This window comes from Triticum dicoccoides, chromosome 2B, assembly GCF_002162155.2.
Source record: "Triticum dicoccoides isolate Atlit2015 ecotype Zavitan chromosome 2B, WEW_v2.0, whole genome shotgun sequence".
Taxonomy (NCBI): domain Eukaryota; kingdom Viridiplantae; phylum Streptophyta; class Magnoliopsida; order Poales; family Poaceae; genus Triticum; species Triticum dicoccoides.
In genome coordinates, this window is record NC_041383.1 from 553648338 (window position 1) to 553664781 (window position 16444).

General features: G+C 43.5%; 1 long non-coding RNA gene across 1 annotated transcript; it reads left to right on the forward strand.

The window, feature by feature from the left end:
- The first annotated feature begins 10181 nt into the window (after positions 1-10181).
- LOC119364806 lies at positions 10182-12898 on the forward strand. The gene is made up of 7 exons (XR_005175153.1): positions 10182-10596; positions 10668-10804; positions 10966-11129; positions 11270-11445; positions 11524-11732; positions 11914-11999; positions 12567-12898. It is a non-coding gene; the product is annotated as an uncharacterized LOC119364806 (long non-coding RNA).
- Positions 12899-16444: the final 3546 nt, after the last annotated feature.

Consider the following 16444-nt stretch of genomic DNA (forward strand, 5'->3'; position numbering starts at 1 on the left):
TTCACTTGTTGGCCGGTTTGAGGATCTCCTGCCATGGAATCTTGTTCAGGTCACACTTCAGCATGGAGATGGTCATCTTCTTCCTGATGTTTGGTATGTCGCTTTGTCCGTAGTTCGAGAGCCACGTCCCGTTCCACAATAACACGTTCATCAATGCGAATATGCTACAGTCACCGCTGCAAAAAAAACCAAATGTCAAGAAAGCACTTGCAAAAAAAAGCAAACACTACGTCATATAACAACAATATGTATTATGTGGGTTGGTCCTTACGATACAGTCTGCTTTGGTGCATCGATATCCACAAGCGGGAACTTGTCCATTGTCTTTGCTTGTTTTGGATAGTACTTGTCCCACAACACACGGACTGCATCTACAATAGCCCTTGCAACATCATCCAGCCTCTTGCTTTTCTTTAACATCCTCCATGAGTCAAACACTTCGAACCTTTTGTCCCTCAGATTGATGTTGAGTACCTAGTAGTGGTGTGCGCCATTGGCGTTCTCTGGGTCTAAATTTTCAAGCACAGGAATCATAACCTTCAAGAAGAAAAAACCATGTCAGCATACCAAAAAAGACATCAACTACTGATATGTTTTTGGGCAACTCTATATGTTTGTATGAGCAACATCTCATATGATTTTTAGGAAACTCTATAGAATTTTAGGCAACTTCTGGCATAACTCTCAAAACACTAAAAAAACATCAAAAAACTTTTGACAATGTGTATGAAGCTTCTGCAAAATGGCTTATCAGGCAACTCAGTGGCTTTTTATGAGCAACTTATCATGTGATTTCAAGCAACTCCTATGATTTCCTGACATCAGCTTCTAGAAAAAAAATCTAAGAAAAAACAGAATAGAGCCTTTTATCATGTTTGACAACTATAAAAGACATGGACCATACCATGTCTTGCTCATCCAAACGGTTTGATTTTTTGAACCTATCATGCAGATCCCTCACATCTAGATCGAGCCTTTGAAGCCAAGTTTGTGGAGAAATGTAGAATCAGATAATAAAGCAACAACTTCAGTGCCAAAAAATGAAAAAGGAAAAACTGCGGGTTTTTATTTCTCTTACCGAAAACCTAACAGGCATGATTATTTTCTTGGACCCCACCTGTCTGTTGTACATGATTGCTTCAATCCCTAACTCAAAGACATGTGTCTTCATCCATCCTGCCTTCCTCATTGATTGAGCAAGCTCCTTGATTGTGCAGAAGTAACCACGATAGTTTATGATTTGCGGCCTGTAGAACAAATAGAAAGACTCTGTTAAGAAAAATAACAATAGGAGAGATCATTGCATGCAAAAAAGAAAAAAGCAGGAAAAAAAGTGGCTACTGGAACAAACACACACGTTGTATCATCACCCTGCGACGTCCTTCTCGTCCCTCCTCCTCCTCCAAGCAATAGAATCAGTGCATACACTCTGTTTGTCTCTACATTGCATGTGAAATCCTACCTCATCTCTACATTCACATATGGTGACCTCTGTGTTGCGGAACGTAGCAGAAATTCAAAATTTTCTACGCATCACCAAGATCAATCTATGGAGTAATCTAGCAACAAAGGAAAGGGGAGTGCATCTACATACCCTTGTAGATCGCTAAGCGGAAGCGTTCAAGTGAACGGGGTTGATGGAGTTGTACTTGTCGTGATCCAAATCACTGATGATCCTAGTGCCGAACGGACGGCACCTCCGCGTTCAACACACGTGCTACCCGGTGACGTCTCCCATGCCTTGATCCAGCAAGGAGAGAGGGAGAGGTTGGGGAAGACTCCGTCCAGCAGCAGCACGACAGCGTGGTGGTGGTGGAGGAGCGTGGCACTCCAGCAGGGCTTTGCCAAGCACCGCAAGAGACGAGGAGGGAGAGGGGTAGGGCTGCGCCAAGAGAGAGATCAAATCATGTGTTGGGCAGCCGCCAAACCTCAAGTATATATAGGAGGAGAGGAGGGGCTGCGCCCCCACCTAGGGTTCCCTCCCTAGGGGTGGCGACAGCCCCCAGATCCCATTTGGGTGGCAGCCAAGGGGGGAGAGAGGGGGCGCACCTAGGGTGGGCCTTAGGACCCATCTGGACCTAGGGTTTGCCCCCTCCCACTCTCCCTGCGCCTTGGGCCTTGGTGGGGGGGGGTGCACCAGCCCACCTAGAGCTGGTCCCCTCCCACACTTGGCCCACGCAGCCTTCTGGGGCTGGTGGCCCCACCTGGTGGACCCCCGGGACCCTCCCGGTGGTCCCGGTACGTTACCGGTAGCACCCGAAACTTTTCCGGTGACCAAAGCAGGACTTCCCATATAGAAATCTTTACCTCCGGACCATTCCGGAACTCCTCGTGACGTCTGGGATCTCATCCAGGACTCCGAACAACATTCGGTAACCACGTACATCTATTCCCTATAACCCTAGCATCATCGAACCTTAAGTGTGTAGACCCTATGGGTTCGGGAGACACGTAGACATGACCGAGATAACTCTCCGGCTAATAACCAACAGCGGGATCTGGATACCCATGTTGGCTCCCACATGTTCCATGATGATCTCATCGGATGAACCACGATGTCGAGGATTCAATCAATCCCGTATTCAATTCCTTTTGTCTAGCGGTATAGTACTTGCCCGAGATTCGATCGTCGGTATCCCGATACCTTGTTCAATCTCATTACCGGCAAGTCTCTTTACTCGTTCCGTAACACATCATCCCGTGATCAACCCCTTGGTCACATTGTGCACATTATAATGATGTCCTACCGAGTGGGCCCAGAGATACCTCTCCGTCACACGGAGTGACAAATCCCAGTCTCGATTCGTGCCAACCCAACAGACACTTTCGGAGATACCCGTAGTGCACCTTTATAGCCACCCAATTATGTTGTGACGTTTGGTACACCCAAAGCATTCCTACGGTATCCGGGAGTTGCACAATCTCATGGTCTAAGGAAATGATACTTGACACTAGAAAAGCTTTAGCATACGAACTACACGATCTTTGTGCTAGGCTTAGGATTGGGTCTTGTCCATCACATCATTCTCCTAATGATGTGATCCCGTTATCAATGACATCCAATGTCCATGGTTAGGAAACCGTAACCATCTATTGATCAACGAGCTAGTCAACAAGAGGCTTACTAGGGACATGGTGTTGTCTATGTATCCACACATGTATCTGAGTTTCCTATCAATACAATTATAGCATGGATAATAAACGATTATCATGAAAAGGGAAATATAATAATAACTAAATTGTTATTGCCTCTAGGGCATATTTCCAACACTCTGTGATGGTGGAGATTTCTGTATCCTCCTCTCACGCTTCTCAGGAACAGGTTCATCCGAGCTGCTGGCTGCACCTTTGCTAGATGATTCCCCCTTAGCGGTAGTTTTTGCAACTTCGGTTGGCGTGCTGAAACTGGCAGGTGACATGTGCCCCGCAGTCTGACCTACAACATTTTTCACTGCCCCCTCGATAACTTCATCGAAGTCCATATTGCCCCAGTCAATTCCCCACTCAATGTCACCGATGGCAGCTGCATTTGCAACCCCCTTATCCTCTGCTGCCTTGCCCTCCTCACATGTTATTCCTGCTGGCTCATCTATCCCAAGATCGAAAGGTGGAGTTGGACAGTAATCATCCCACACAGCGCTCCCAGACTTTGATCTTTGCAGCAATCGTGCTTCTTCACCTGAATCGCATGCTCCTTTGTTTGCTGGTAGATTGATGGCAGCTAATGTCCGTATTACAGGTATGGTGCCAGCAGAATTACTCCTCGCGAGCGGTGGCGTCAAACCTGGGCTCACACACTTCTCAAGGAGCTTGTTGATGTCCCTAACATCATCGAATGAGATTTCTTTCCCCTTTGCAGAACATGCTTGCTTGTTGGGAAGTACCGGAGGCTTGTCTGTTGAGTCCTGGGCAGTTGCTTGCTCCTGCTCAGGGGTTGCTTCCTCAAGCACAGCAGTTGCCTCCGTACTTTGCATGGGAGGGGCTGCTGATTCCTGGGCAGTTGCTGCCTGCATGCTCACTCTGGTTGCCTGAGTTTTTTGCTGAGTTGCTTCAAAAGTAGCACCAGTTGCTCTGTTTTCAGCCTTTGCTGATTCATCAGTTTCTCTATTTTCACTCTTTGTTGATTCAGCACTTGCTCTGTTTTCAGTCTTTGCTGATTCAGCAGCTGCTTGTTTTCTCTGTTCAGTTGCTTGCAGAATATGATCAGTTGCTGTGTTTTGCTTCTTTGCAGCTCTTTTCTGGTAAACCTTATTTTTTGTTGGTGATGTTGCTTTCTGACTTGCCGCTTCATCTGTCGGCCTCTGAGCTGTCGGAGCTTGCTGGCTGGTTGTCGTAGTTGCAGCACTTTGAACAACCACATCCTCTCTTCCTTTTGGAGACATAACATAGGCCTTAACTGTCTTATGGCTCACTTTCTTGACCTTCCTTGTGGCAGCCGCTCCAACTCCTCCTGCAAGCTTTCTTTCCTTCTCTTTTTGGTCAAAACTTGGTAGTTCCAACTCATCTACCATCGTCTCAGGGCACAAATCCATCATGGAGAATTTTTCCTTAGTTGCCATCGCAGGCATCGGGAAAAGAGGGATATCATGGGTCTCGGGAATGACCTGTTTCTGTCTGTACTGGGTATCTCCAATCCTCACCACATCTGCAGCTGAAATGACAGGCCCAAACCTCACACGGCTCCTTCTGCATGTCCATCTTAACGAAGCTGCTCTAAAAAAAATTGCCGGCACTTTGGATGCTTCCTTGTGTGCTCTCGACGCACATCGTTTCCTATGCCTCACTTCTTTCCTTGCCAGTGCGCTTGAGTCTCTCCATGATGGTACTTAGCGGCACCTCGTCGTCGCAACTGCCCCCACGCCACCCCGAATTTCGTGCACCTCCCTCATCATCACCACCTCCCTTGCCGGGATGGTCGGTGCTAGCATTGCCGCCATTCCCGCCATCATCCTTATCTTCACCCCCCTTCTTCCCACCCCCGCCATCTTGCTCTGCATCATCATCTTCATCCTCTCTGCCTTCCTCCTCTTTTTCCTCTTCTTCACTCTTTTCATCATCCTGTTTCTCCTCCGATTCCCCCTCTTTCTTATCTGGTTCATTCTCTTCATCATTGCCCCCTTCCACATTTCTCTCCTTCTCTTCGTCCCGTTCATCTTCATCATCCTCCTCCCTGTCCTGCTCTTCATCTTCAACATCATCCTCATCATCGTCTTCCTCATCTCCACCATCTTCTTCACCAGCAAGGGGCGGCTGTGAGTTGTCAGCGTCTATGTGCTGTGAATCATATCGTCATATTCTGTGGCTGCTAGCGGGCTGCTGTATGACAGAGCATCATCATCATAGTCATCATCATCATCGTCATCGTCATTGTTGTCCTCGTCGTTATCAGAACTCTCCTCTTCAGGACCGTCCTCATCTTTCCCTTCCTCCTCTTCTTCTTCTTCTGAAGATTCAAATTCTTGCTCGTCGGATTCCTCCTCCTCGTCATCGGACGCCAAAAGTGTCTCCTTCCACTAACTGCTACTGCCCCTTGTATTCTTTTGCTTTGCAACCTTCTGCTGTTTCGGACTTGCCGCTGCCTTTTTCTGCCGTGATGATTGACGTATGCTTGCGACCCTAGAAACACTTGTGCCTGCTGGTTCAACCTCCTCCTCTTCCAACTTGCCCACCCCTTGAACAAACCTCCCAATTTGGACTGATATTTCAGAGCACGTATCATGGACCAGCATTGACAACCTCTTTGTTTCTGCAAAAATACAAAAATACAAAACTCGAAAAGATGAGCAGTCTATACAACAACAATGATAAACGAAAAAAAGCACTCCCTTTCTTATGAAAAGGGCAAAACCATGGTGACACTAGAAAATACATTGCTGTTGTAGTTTTGAGGAAGCCTCGCAACAACAAACTTCTGGATGTGATCCATGCTCCCAAAAACACTATCTTCTGCGCATCTCGAGAACTCGGCTTTGAGTTCTTTGTTGTAAAAAAATGTACATGATAAACTCAGTTAGCAAAAAAGATCAAACAAAGTTCAAAAAATAGGAAATGAATGAGCAACTGCCTCCCTAACTTAGGGCAAATACAAGCACTATTGATGGCAACTGCAGTTATGGACATCACAAAAACCTACAGCACCTATAGCAACCCCTCGATAAAAATTGAGCAACTACAGAAACTATAAATTATTGGCAACTGTTGCTTAAAAAGACTAATTTAATTGGACATGTATGACTACTTGGAGACAAAATGATGAAGATTGCCATGTGAAATTCCATGTAAAAAAAACTATCATGAAACTAGCTTCAGAAAAGCAACTAGCTTACTAAAATTAGGCAACACAATCCCTATAGGTGGGCAACTGCATAAAAAAATCAAGCAACTACAAAAAAATCTGTTCAGACAGTAAAGTGATCTATACTTGCAGATTAGGAGATTGAATTTGTAGTAGTAATTCTTGGCCTATTGGTTTTCCTTTTTTTCCTTTTTAGCTTGGTCGTCCCATTCATGTTGTTACAGTCCAGTCCATTGGGCAAACTGCAATGTGCCAAGTGGTTTGGGTCTCCCTTCTTGACCATGATGAATGCATCATGTGCAACTATGTATGTGTCATGTGTGTAGAGAGAGCAAGAGTCATTTGTAACAAATGATCCATTTGTTAAAGAAAAGGTATCATGTTGATGAAAGAGAGGTGAGATGGATCTGGAATTTGTTTCATGTTTATGGATAGTTTAGCTCGCGAGACTTGACTTGATGCACCTAATACTAACATGACTAACATGATGTCACTTCCATCTTGGCACAGTTCCCCTGTTTTGCATTGCTGCATATGCTTGCTAAACTGTGGACCTTTTAATCACCAGGCCTAGGCTTCCTAAAATTAGGCAACACAATCCCTATAGGTGGGCAACTGCATAAAAAAATCAAGCAACTACAAAAAAAATTTGTTTACTCAGTAAAGTGACACTTACTCATAACTTTCCATAGACACCCTTCCTAATCATGTCCTTCTTAATTACTGCTTTGATCAGACCTTCATTCCATGCTTTGACCCTTGGAAGAATAGTTGCCATCCTCTCATCCACATAATCCTTATGGACTGTCCTAAAGTCCAGGTCAAGCGAGTCAAGGTATAGCAGCTGTTTCAAAAAAATAGAGAACACATGTCAGTTGCAAAAAAACCTATCCAACTTCAGCTTGAAACATATAACGCGAAATGAAAAACGAAAAAACAAGGGGGGAGGCCTAGATCATTTTACCACTAGGTGGAAAAGGTAGCAGCATATAGTATTCTTCTTGTCTCCAAAACCCATGAAAGCAAGCCTAAGTTGGTCGACGACAAACTAGCAAACATTTGAATTCACAACCTCACGTGGATTTAGCGCAGCTGAGTATGTGCGCGGTGACACCTTCAAGCCGGTCGTCGGTGCAAGAAAATAGCTATAAACAACAACCAGCCAAGCACTTAAGAACTTGTCGTCCGCAACAGCTCCCATATCATTTATCATTTTGCACCACTCGGTCACTGATGGCGCGGGCCCTGTCGGGATGTCGTACATCTCATTGAACAACCTAACTACGTCTGGCTCCACTTCATATGCAACCTTCCTCTGCCCCCTTGGCAAACCCCAGATTCTTTCTACGCTTGCTGCATCAACTGGGATCTTCCCCCTATATGGGATAACAAGCTGCGACAACTATGGATCATAACACTTCGTCACAAATTTCACAAGATCTCCTTTCATTGTTCTTGTCCCGATATCAAGCACACCCCCAAAGCTTATATCACCAATGGCATCCTTTTGTGTATCATCGAGGCCACTGTTTAGGAGAAAAAGTCTTGAAGGTGATGCCCCGTTCCTCGGTGGTGGCCCACTGCTACCAATCTGCATACAAATTTTAAAAATGAGCAACCCACTATATTAAGCTGAGCAACTCACTGTACTAAACTAAGCAACTAGATCTATAATGAACTGCAACTGTTAGTACTAAACTAGGCAACTGCTACACTCCTATTCTGCTGCTTATCAAAATGATAGGAGTGCATATACAAAAAGAAAATGCCATGCTGACTTGAGCATTACATATTCAAGGATGCCTCCCTTCTTTCAAGTTTTTCATAAGAAAAATACCTCATCCACAACTTTCTTCGCACGTTTCGAATTTCTCCCTCCTTCATCACGAGGGCCGGAATCAGTACCCCATTTCCCCGCCCGACCACCCCGGGCAGAATTGGTGTCCCGTTTCCCTGCCCGACCACCACGTACAGGATCCTGATTAGCCCGCCTGCGCTTGCGTCCAACATTACTCCTTGCTGGTTGAGCTGCCACTTCTTCTCCCTCATTTTCACCATCAGTTCTACCCGCATGCCTTTTGCTTTTCGAAGCCATTCTGTACAAGAAAACACAAAAAAAACATGTTCATGAAAACAGATACAACCAGATACAAAAGCCCTATAACTCAACTACTCAAATGATACTGCTTGCATTTGGAGCTAACATCACTCATTTGGAGATGAACAAAACTCCATTTATTCCCTACCCAGAGATAACTCAACAATTGAATTGCTAGTGCTTGCAAAAGCAAATTGGTATTGAGAACTATGCAACTACTCATTATTTTGTGGCAACTAAAAATAAAGCACATAAAAAAACTACCCATCACAAAAAGTCACATGTTCATCTTCATCACATTAGCTAAAAGATCAAAAAACACTCAGGCTTTGCCACTTATTCATGAGAGATATCTCATCTCCTATTCATAGTTGCAATGAAGAACTGCAGCTCGATGGTGGATATAAGCAACGTCATGTTTCATACAGTAAATTTAAAGAACACTACAAAAAGGATATCAACTTGGTGTTGCAAATCTAGGCAATAACTAAAACTAAAATCAACCAATCACAAAAACAATTTCCCCCAAAAAAAACAGTGCACCCCTAACCCCTCCATGAACTGCCCAAGTCAGATGCATCCCCTGACCCTCCCCCTCGCAAATTTGTAGGAAAAGACCTAAGAAACTAGCATCAAATTTATGAACAACTACCGAGGTAAGATGCATCCCCTGACCCTCCCCCTCGCAAAATTTGCAGCAAAAAACTAAGCAACTAGCATCGAATTTATGAGCAACTGCCATAAAAAAATGAGCAACTGCCCCCAGTCAGATGCATCCCCTTGCCCTGCCCCTCCATTTCACAAATTACAGGAAAAATCTAAGCAACTCCATCGAAATTATGAGCAATTGCGTCTTGAGAAGCAAGCAACATCGAAAAAACGAATCCTATGCGCCAGTCACTAGGATTTGGTCGCGTGTATCCCCTTACAACGACTCAATCCCGCCTACCCCCAGCACAAACCCACCCCTCCCCTCCCCTCGCCATAGCAACGCCACACCCTCCAAAAGCATTCACGACGCGGAGCCCGAGGACGCCATGGACAACCTTGTGCCCGCCCCCTCACCGAAACCCTAACTCCATGGAGTGCAAACAGGGGAGCAGAGCGAGAAAAACAGGGGAGCAGGGGAGGAGGAAATAGCGGTTTACCTCCGCCTGCACGCGGCGACTCGCGGCGCTCGCGGACAGCCTCCCGCACCGGCGACTCCACGCCGGATCCACCACTGCAGCACCCCGCCTCGCCGCGCCGTTGCTAGAGGAGAGGAAAGGGAGAGGCAGAGGAGTTCGAATGAAATCTGTGGGGGGTGCGGGCGGTTTCGAACAAGACGAGCGGGGGGTGCGGGCGGGGGAATGATTTCGCCTGGAATAAAGGGGTCGGGCCCACCACTCGCCGCACGTTTCGCGCAATCCGTAACGGGCACCTGGTCGGGACGAATCGCGCGCAGACACATCGCATCGGACGGCTGTAGTCCGTGCGCTCGCGCCAGCGGACGAGCGCAGCTGCACGAGTCAGACTTTAGGAAAATATAATCTCCAAGGGGTGTGGGACCCTTATCCCTTTCTCTTCCAATCAATTTGTCCCAACTAAGTAAGAAACAGCTCACGAGTGTAGCATTGCTCATTTGACGCAGAAACCCTAAAAAAGAAGTATTTCACGCAGGACTCGCTCAAACCTGAACAAACGGATGCGATCGTTTCGATCGAAGATCTAACAGACAGAAACTCGCGCTCGGTGGAGGGGGCTTGAGGGTCCTGGTCGTTCACCCGGTTGAAAAGAGAAGAGACGGGAGGTCGGTTCCTTCTGCCTCGTACTACCGCCGTAACCCTAACCCTAACCCCTAGAGCAGATCCAGCCAGCCGCAGTGCGAGCGTCACCGGCGTCTCCTCCGCGCCCTACCTCAAAAAAGATAAAGCCGGAGAAACTGGAGGTAGGTTCTTTCCGCCTCGTCGTAACACCTAGCCCGCCGCAATGCGAGCGTCGTCGGGATCTCCTCCTATCCCGACCTCGAAGGGGGAGGGTGTGATGGAAGTTGAATCGGATCAAGATCAGGATGATTGTGATGTGATGATTGAGCCTGCCGCTGCCCTCAGGGGTCTCTATGCGATGATGGTCTCATGGTGTGACCAATTCCTTGATATTGATATTGATATTGAGGAGGAAGGGGATAGATCCGTTCCTCCCTTGTTGATGATCCACTTTCCCCGTGAGTCCCTCAAATTATTTGCTTTATTTTGCTGGGATGCGTGCGCAATCTTTCTAATCATACAGTTTCAGGTCTTTTTGAGAGAGCATGGGGAAATAATCGCCTATATCCTCAAGCTTTAGATGACTGGTGTCCGTATCGTGCATACCTCCAGAAGTTCTGCGATCATAATGCTCCTCGTTATCATGATCCCGATGCCTACAAGTTGGTAATTAACATCTCTAACCTACCCCGATTGCACGAAATCAAAACAAGCGGATTTGCATGTACATGTGGCCATATATCTAGTTGCTAGCTTGCAGTATGTATCATTTGGAATTCTTGATCTGCACCAACTGCAAACTAACCCATGATTTCTCTCCTTGGAAGTGTATGGATCAGGAAATTAGATTGAAGTCTGAGTGGCTGTACAAGCACACCCATGTCCCCCATGATGAGATCAGTCTGAGTGACAATATCCAAAACTGCGCTTATGAACTTACCGTTCCAACAGCGGTGAAGGAGATTCTCCTATTTCCATGATCGCTGCCACAGTAAGCATCTAATTTGACTAAATAAACCTGTGCGTCACTTTAAATTTAGGATTTTATACTCTGTATTTAAATTTAGGATTTTATACCTTGGGCTTACTACTATCTTTGTGCCATTTATGAAACATTGCAATGGTCCAAAGTGTGTTGCGAAGGAGAGCGAGTTGATCGTTGAGAGGCTGAGCTGTCATCCAGTCTTCTGGACCCTGAAGAATCACCCCACGAGAGCACACAGATACGGATGTTTGCCTTAAGTTGCATGAAAGGTTCTCAGGCTTGTTCTGATGCTGCTCTTCTGGTTAAAAAAGCTGCCCTGCTGGTATGTATGCAAAAAATCAAACCAAATACTTCTTATTCAACTTCGTTGTAACTCATTACAAAATCATGATTTGTCAAGGGCATTACAATTGAAGCTGGCTTGATGACTCGGAACCTGAGGGATAAGTATTATGACTCCAACGTATCCTACCTGAACAGATTGATCCGGCGCTTTGCCTTAGAAGTTGTAAGGCAAAAATTTGACGGATCTCTTGAACATTCTGCTCATGATGATTATCGGTATGATTTTGTTGCTAGACTTGAAGAAGATGCTGAGAATCATTGCAGGTATAATCTGAGTAACATTTCTGTTGCTTTCTTGAGATAAGTTTTTTGTGTTGCTTTCTAATCATTTGAGTTGTGCTGCTGTTGTTTGCTTGGTACTAATGCTAGTATAAGTGTAAAATTGAGTGATACTGTCTTGGCTTTGTTAGCTCAGTAATACCATCTCTTACTCTACTATCTCCAGGGACAGCCTTGTAAACTCTGATCCAGCTTCTGAGGAGAAAGGAAATGTTGCATCATGTGCCTCCACATGCAGCAACGGAAACTGAGGTATGGTTGAACCCAGAAATCATTTTGATGCAAAAGGCAAACTGAATGAATGAACTATGGAACAGCAAATTGAAAACAATTTCATTTGCCTCTGGATCTGAAAAAAATGACACTTGATGTTTTGAAAATAGAAGAAGCTTTGCTGAGTTCTTCTGGCTTTGTGCCATCTAGCTTTCAGTGGAAAATGCGGCTGATATATCTTGGTTCCTCGTTTGATTTTGGTTATTAAAAACCCATTTATGCTGCTTACACTGGTTCAGAATTTTTATCTATTTACAAACAAGATTTGTTCTTAGTCTTGACAGATTTGAGTGCCCATCTGATTATAACATCATAGATTTATATCTCTTATGGGCTAAATATGTAAATTCTGTTTGTAAAAGGTTCTACTGTTTAGCTTCATTGCTATTTTTGCTGTAATCATTATTATATTCTCTGTACATCAGAACTAGCTATAAAATGTCTCTTTAAGAGCACATTTTTGCATTCTAATTTATTTTTTATATCGGCTATGAAATATCGAAATATAACAGAGGTCACATTTTGATGCTAATTTACTTGCTGCAGGAATGGATGGTGCCATGAAGGAGAAAGGGTTAGGAAAGATGGATCGCGATTTCATTTATGCTCCCTTCCAATTGGTGTACTGCATGAAGCGGACATGCTTTTCAAGCTATGTGTTGGGTTCAAGTTTAATTGTGTCAAACATACCTTTACCAATCTAGCTTATATATTTGGACCAAATTCACCCCAATATTTTTGTGTTGATACCTTTATCCTCTCTTTCTCTTTCATATCTGTGGAAATAAGATGGGGTAGTTTTGTTTCGTGTCAACAGCTTTTACCAATCTAGCTTATATATTTTACGTCTCAAACAGCCTTTAGCCTATTTTGTTTCATGTCAACAGTCAAGACTAGCTGCTCGGCTCTGGTTAGTTTTGTTGCTTAGTTGTTTGGATTTGTATTTGGCTGGTGATTGGGAGCAGACCTGCCATCATAGGAAAGTTCAGCCTTTTCTGTATGAGAATGCCGGTACTTGTGGTGCTACTGGTGCATCGGACGCATTAGCACATTTTAAAATGTTAAAAAAAAACTAGCACATTGGCACAATATCAATACGTTCTTGGAGTTAAGCTTGTAGGATGGATCAAAATGTGATTTTATTGCTTATGCCCACTTCATGACTGTTAATTCTTGCTGGAGTTCTTCATATGCACTGATACTGTGATAATACTGTTGTAGGCTGACACCTATAGCTCATCATCCCTAGGCTAACGTGTTAATCCTGTGTTGCATATGCTTCAAGGCAGCCGGTGATCCTAGTATAAATAATTAAAATTGAATAGACCGGTTTTGACATTTTGAAATTGAACTGTTTCAAAATGAGTAGTTGCCTGTTTGCTTTCATGTTTTGGTGGCTTGTCTACCTTTGTTGATATTGTAGGCTGCATTCTAGGAAAAAGAACTGAAAATCATTTCTGAGCACCCAATAGCGGTTGAAACAGATCATAGTGCTTTTTTGCAGTTAAGCTCTACGATTGTTATAGGAATGAACATGTGCTTTTATTGTTTATGCCCATTCTACTGCTGTTAATTCTTGTTGGAGTTCTTCATAGGCGCGGACACTGATAGAACTGTTATAGGCTGATGCGTAGCTCGTCATCCCTAGTTGATGTGTTATTCCTGTGCTGTGTATAAGCTCCAAGTCGATTTTTATAACTTCACTTATATTGGACTAGCACATATGCCACGGGAGAGATTTTTTTTTTTGTTTTTTGCGAGAAGCTACGGAAGAGATAAGCGATGTGTCCATAAAACAGTCGTTTTTTTCTGCGAGAAGCTACAGAAGAGATAAGCGATGTGTCCATAAAACAGTCGCTGTAGCGGTAAGGTGGCGAGGAGCTGCGCTCTTCTCATGGGTCATGTTTGGCCATAAGCTCCAAGTCGATTTGTATAACTTCACCTATATTGGACTAGCACATATGCCACGGGCAACTGGAGAGATGTGATGTATCCATAAAATGGCCGCAATAGCGGTGGGGCGATAGGGCGAGGAGCCGCGGTCTTCTCATGGGTCATGTTTGATCATAAACTTCAAGTCGATTAGTATAACTTCACTTTTATTTGACTAGCACATATGCCATGGGAGAGATTTTTTTTGCGAGAAGCAATGGGAGGGATATGTGATATGTCCATAAAACGGTCGCCGTAATGGTGCCGCTAAAGAGCGAGGAGCTGCCACTTTCTGATGGATCATGTTTGGCCCACGAGATCTTGATTATGGTGGGGTTGGTCGGCGTGACGGCAACCACCAACTCATACATTTTTTTCCTCCAGGCCCGCCTTTGTTTTGAGGTTGAGGTTGTAGCCGCCTCCTTATTTGATGGTTGTGCGACGACCTTTGGGGCACGGTTGCTTCGACCACTCTTCTATGATGACGTAACTGGATGGATTATTAATTACAGTGCGTAAATCTTGTTTCATTAGGATAATCAGTGCTCACGCCCATAGTTGTTTTAATTAGAGCCAAACTGTCATATTCTCTTTTGTTGGCACGTGGCTATAATTTATTTTGATTATAACGAACCAATATTTTTTTTATTATCAAATAGCGCATGTGAAGCACAACACTTTGTGTTTGGGCCAGCCCACTGGCAGGCATCAAAACGTCCTGTGTTTATAAGGCGCAAGTAAAAATTCAAAAAATGACGAGTTTAAGGTTCGAACTCATGACCTCAAAAACTTGACCACGTGTTGCTAGCCACTGGAACAAACGGGTCTTGGTAACCAATGATCACCGCGGATGTTTAAGAACATACTACAACGTCAACTCATGACCTCAAAAACTCGACCACGTGTTGCTAGCCACTCGAACACACGGGTCTTGGTAACCAATGATCACCGCGGATGTTTAAGAACATACTACAACGTGAGATTCAAAATATTTTTCATTCTTTATCTCTTAAAAAATTATATTAATAATTATTAATTACCAACAATTCTTTGAAACTTGAACATTTTTCAAAATCCCAAACATTTTTCAAAAACATGAAAAGTACTTTGAATTTTTTGTTCATTTTTGGAAAAGCAAAATTTGGAACGGACACATTTTTTGAATTTCGTAAACATTTTTTTTGAAAACATGAACCTTTTTTTAAACATGAATATTTGTTGAATTGTGAATTTATTTTTAAAACAGAAACATTTTTTGAACATTCCGAATAATTTTAGAAAATGTGTATTTTATACAAGAACATTATTTTAAATTTGTAAACATTTTGTTACAACAAGAATATTTTTTGAATTTGCAATTATGGAAACACAAACCTATTTTGATTTTGAAGAAATTTTGGTATGCGATTTTTTTAAAGTTCCAAACATTTTTGAAAACGGGAACAAAATATTGGAATTATAAAAAATGAAAATTTGGAAAAGTTGAAATTCTAAACGTTTTCTGAAATTTTTGAGAAGAAACAAAAAAGAAAAAGTGAAAGAGATAGAAAAAGAAAAAATAGAACTAGAACACAGAAAAAACGAAAATAGGCCGGCCTATGCGAAACGCTGACTATTTACAAATTGCGGCAAATAGTGGTTCGCTAGCTGCGTGGGCAGGAAAATAAGTTGGCGGGCATCGCTAGGCCACAGCGTGCACGGCCCACGTAGGAAATTCTGGACGAAAATTTAGTTCCACCTCAGGTAAAAAAAATTAAACTTTTCGATGGTGAACGGATGAAAAAATTCGAAGGGATGCACCTTGCTTTATTAGAAAAAAAAAGAATGAAAGAAAAGAAGTAGGTATGGAATTCAAGTTTAGTGTCGATGTGTTTTGCACCAAGACTATTGGTAATTTGTGTGATTGGTAGTGACTGATGAACTGGTCTTCTCTCTTTGACCATCGTTCATGTGCGGTGAAGCATGTTGGCCAGAATTTGTTTTTACTCTGCTTATATGGGGGCACTTTGTGGCACTCTGCTTCTGGTTTTGCTTTGTTCCGTCTCTTGGGTGGTTCAAATTCCAACATTACATTAGGATAAAATATGTTTGTAGCTTTACTTTACATAAAGCAATCAAGCATGAAGTTTCACCATTTGTTTAATTATACCCTACACTGATTTTAGCAAGGGAGTACAATAGTGATCTAGGAGTAGATCACTAGACAGCGGTCAAAATTATCCTTAGTGGAATAAGGATATATTTCTCAATTATGGAGGTGGCAAAAGGTTCGTCGTAAAGGGTTACGTCGATGCAAATTTTGACACTGATCCAGATGACTCTAAGTCTCAATCTGGATGCATATTGAAAGTGAGAGTAATTAGCTAGAGTAGCTCTGTGCAAAGCATTGCTGACATAGAAATTTGCAAAATACATACGGATCTGAATGTGGCAGACCCATTGACTAAACTTCTCTCACAAGCAAAACATGATCACACCTAAGTACTCTTTGG